The sequence below is a fragment of the Neltuma alba genome, unplaced genomic scaffold (assembly GCF_004799145.2).
Source record: "Neltuma alba isolate B1F8T4 unplaced genomic scaffold, ASM479914v2 tig00012575_pilon, whole genome shotgun sequence".
NCBI lineage: Eukaryota > Viridiplantae > Streptophyta > Magnoliopsida > Fabales > Fabaceae > Neltuma > Neltuma alba.
The window spans coordinates 1-4,432 of NW_021637027.1; the positions used below are offsets into that span (position 1 = coordinate 1).

Genomic DNA, 4,432 nt, shown 5'->3' on the forward strand with positions numbered 1-4,432 from the left:
CGCATCATTGTTTTCAGCCCAAAGTAGCGCCGGTTCTCACCGCCTTCAAGCAGGTGGCGGCCGGGCCAGGCCGGCATGTCCTTTATCACTTCCATTACCACATCTGCAGAATTCAAAAGCAAGAAAAGCATCAGGGTGAGTTCTGGCACTGCATCTTGAAAATTCAAAAAAAGAGGGGGTGAGGAATTAAAGAAGAACACTTTAATCTTTTTGAAACTTTAATGACCAGAGACTTTCACAAATCCCTAAATGGAAGAAGACCCACCTCCAAATCTGTTACCAAATAATTATTAGAGAAAAACAAAAGTAATCAAAGAGGGACACACTAAAGAGGAACTCACTCTTTTTCTTTTTTGTGATGGTCCCAGCAACATGTCTACTCTTCATCTTCAACATAACCTGCACAAAAAGAGACTTCAAAAGAGTTAAAGATTGAAGATTTCAAAGGAACTAAAGTAGATCCAACCTAAAACACATCGTCATCCTTCTATCAGAGCCCCCACATTTCCCCGCTTTTTTCCATATGATCAGGTTCACACTCATCATTAACCATGGCTCCTAATCGATGATCCCCAAATAATTATCCACTGATTGGTCATTCATCATTGTCTAGTATCCAACAAAAAACAAAGGACATTATCTGAAACAGATAGAATAAAGGTCACACACCTGGTTCATCCTGTTTATGTAAACTGACACAATTTTCCAATGAAGATCACCTGCAATTGTCAAATCAAAACACAAAACAATCACTAATCACCATGTACATCAAAATTTCAGCAAGAAACAACATTATGTTTCTTGTCCTATGCTTGTTAAATCACATGATGCCATGTCCTGTATCTCTCCAATAAAAAAATTATACCTTTACGAGTTCGTTTAAGGAGCTCACAGCCTCTGGCTAGTAGTTCTCTGCTACAGATACCTAAGAAATTCTCTTCCGGGGCTAATTCGCCGCTAAAGCTACTGTTCGAGTTGCCGGTGCTTCCATTGCCACTAGCTCCCACACCTTTCTCTACAGGGATTACTGCTGCAATATTCCAAACTTCCTTGAGGGCCCTTGCTTTCAATGTGGCTGCCCCACGTAGAGCTGTGAATTCAAAAACCACAAGGCACAGAATTGGCCTCATCAGCTAGCTTCATGTCAATATCACAAAGATCAAATCATATATTGGTCCTCAAAAACAACATATAGGGCCCTTGACAATTTTTAATGCTTTGAAACTGTTTTGTAATTTGTACCATTTCAATTCATGAAAGTATAGAATATGTGATGCTCAGAAGAATGTATGGTGGTGTTTTAACTTTATCTTTTAATATCTCTTAAAGATTTAAGATTGAAATTAAATCGGATAAAACACTCTGAGATTTTCATGAAGTTTTAAATCGGATATTCAATTATTTCCGTTACCTGTAGCCGCTGCCGCAGTCAATGTCATGATGTCTCCGGCGGATCTCACATTCACAGCGGAGCCGACCACGGACGCAAGGTGATCACGCTCAGCTCCCATGGCCTCTGCCGCCTCGACGCACTGAGCAGCGACCAACGTTGCGGCCGAGGCCACAGCCATGTCAGTTTTTGCCATCTGTTCATCTTTACCTGCTCCGGACGATGCTGCCGTGGCGGCAGCGATGGCCGCGACGGCAGCTGCAACACACCGGCCACAGAGATGGCAGCATGAAGCTGAGCATTTTGAGCCCTGGTTTCCTCCTTCTTCTTCTCCTTCCTATCCTTTAGCCACCTCCCGACAGTCTTCCCACCACCAGCGGGGACCGCTACAGTACTTCCAGCCACGGTGGTTGGCCGGAACTGGGTATTCAAGTTGTTATTGGCGGGGCGGGTTATACTGCAGAAGAAAGGAATTCGCGGGGTCCATTATTACTAACAAACTCACTCCGAAAACGGAACAACAAAACCATGTGCAAAAATCTGTTATCCGATTTTCTTGTTTCTTCTCAGGGACAACATCAAATGAAAGAAAGAGAAATGAAATCCCAATACAAGCAACCCACCTCGGGCTTATCGGGTCCATCAGTCATTATTGCAAATCGCAATAGAGACGAATTTCAAAGCTGTGTTCTACTAAAATAGGACTCGCAGGACAGTTTCTAACGAAAACTAATGGGGTCGAACTAGGAAGAGAAAACAGCAACAAATATAGCTAAAAGTAAAAGTTTCCGGATAAAAATTAAATATTCTTATCTTTTATAGTAAGCTTGCTTTCGTTTTCATTTTCGTTTAACCGCCTTATCACAGCGAGTTTTAGTCTTAATCTAATCATACATAAATTAAGGAGTTAGTCAGTAAATGTCTCATGGGAAGTAGGAAAATGAAAACGAGTTGAATTAATTAAGGCATTGAAGATAGTAACGAGAAGAAGAACGACCACCACCAGTCCAGGCATTTCTCTCTCTGGGTACATCATTAAAGAGCGTTGGTTATAGTGAAAGCTGAACTATATGCTCGGTTCTAAGTAGGCAGCAGAGAAACCAGTAATCGTGTTTCGGACCAAAAGTTTAAAACAACAGCAGCAAACATGGTTGTCGGATTAGGTAGATGTCAGATTCCGGCAAGAAGGCCACCGGCAAGCAAGAAAAGCAGTAATAATAATACTGTACTAGAACAGGAAAAAAATTATAATTATTATTAAAAACACAAATTAAATCGTCACGATGGACCTCATAGGACTCAATTTTTTTTATCCCGGAAACATGGTGTGGTACCCGTACGAGAAAAAGAGGGACACATACCTTGACATCGTCGATTTCCGAGGGAGAAACAGGAGGACTGTCGGTCAAGGAGCCACAACTCTGAGTTCCGTTGAGAGGGCCACTACTGTGAGAGAGCCTGCCTGAAGTGCGTGGAGATACCTCCTGCTGCACGAGTGAATGCAATAATTGCGTCAGTTATTGTTTCTGAAGAAGAAGAAAAAACGCCACTGATTGTTGCAACCAAACTCGTTCGATAATGAAAAAGGAGTGAGGAGTGAGGAGAGAGAGAGAGAAGATAGAGAGAGAAAGGGGAGGGATGATTGTGGTTCTGTTAGTGGGTGTGCGATAAAAATTGGAATCTGAGAGAATTGGCGCACAAAAATGTGAAGAAACAGCAAGGAATAAACTGAAATTCTATTAAAAACTGAAAGGAGGGAGTAATCGTGATATACTCCTGTGAAGAAGAATACCAGGGAATGGAAAACAATGGAATCTTGAAGAACTGAAGAACAAGGAATTTGAAAAACCGGGAAGAAGGGGATAAAAGGATTTGATTAAACTTGAGAACAAGACAAAAGATAGCTAGAAACCAAAATCAGCTTCTGAAAGTGTGAAAGACAAGAGTGGCTAGCAAGAACCAGAAGGAAAAAAACAAAAAGCACAAAGGAAAACAGTCACATAAATCCATTAGAGAAGTGTCTATCTTCAGGAAAGATTGGGAGAAAAAATCGAAAATCCTTTAAAAAAAAAAACCGTCTCATCCTCTGAGAAAAACAAAAACAAAACTTCTTTAATTTAACCGTACATACATGCTCTGCTCCACTAAGCGTGAGCTCACTCACCGACTGTGACATAATACGCTCCATCACCATCTGAGAAGTTTCGGAGGAAGCAAAGAGAATGGGTTTCCTGAAACGGTGGCATTCTCTTCGATTTCGCCGGCGATGTCTTCAAGAATAGGACCGCCGTGAGCGCCGGCGGCGGAGCCGCTGAGACCTCCATTTGGGGACTTTCCAAGCGAGAGCTGAGCAGGGGAGAGAGCCTTGGAGACTTCGAGAGCAGAGACGCTCCATGAACGAGAGAGGAACTCCATGGGCTCACGCGGGGTCTCCGGCGGCCTGAACATGACGGAATGAAAGGGGTCAGGCCTCCAAGGCTCGGTTTCCGGCCTCTCCATTTGGAGTTAGAGAGCAGTGAAGGAGACGGGGAATCACAGAGACGTTGGCGTTAGAAAGTAGGAAGAGGCTTTGGCTTTGCTTCTATTTGGTTCGGCGTTTTTATAGAGAATCGTGGAGAAGAAAGAAGAGAGGAGAGAGATTATCAAATTATCAGCTGTGAAAGGAAAAAAAAAAGAGTAGAGAGAGACAGAGACAGATGGAGTCCAAACTCCAAATTACGAGTCCAATCCAAAATAAAATAAGAGAAAATGACACATGAAAAAGCTTAAAATATGAAATGTGAATTTGAGAAGCTAAGGGGTGTTTGGATAGAAACCAAACCATGATTTCAGAAATGTTTTTACAGATTACGAAGTAAATATATGAAGAAAGTTGTCTCGTTTTGTGGAAAAGTGCTTCTGAAACTGCGGTTTTAAAAATGCCAACACCCCTTAAAAAATATAATGATAGAGAGAGAAGTTCATTTCAAATTAGAATTTTAAAATTCAGTAAAATGATAAAAATATCCTTGTCTTGTCTTCTTTTTTTATTTTAAAAAACCT

The 4,432-nt window shown here is 41.6% G+C and overlaps 1 pseudogene; it reads right to left on the reverse strand.

The window, feature by feature from the left end:
• Positions 1-5: 5 nt before the first annotated feature.
• Positions 6-3,889, reverse strand: LOC114728801 (VAN3-binding protein-like; annotated as a pseudogene).
• Between the last annotated feature and the right edge of the window lie 543 nt (positions 3,890-4,432).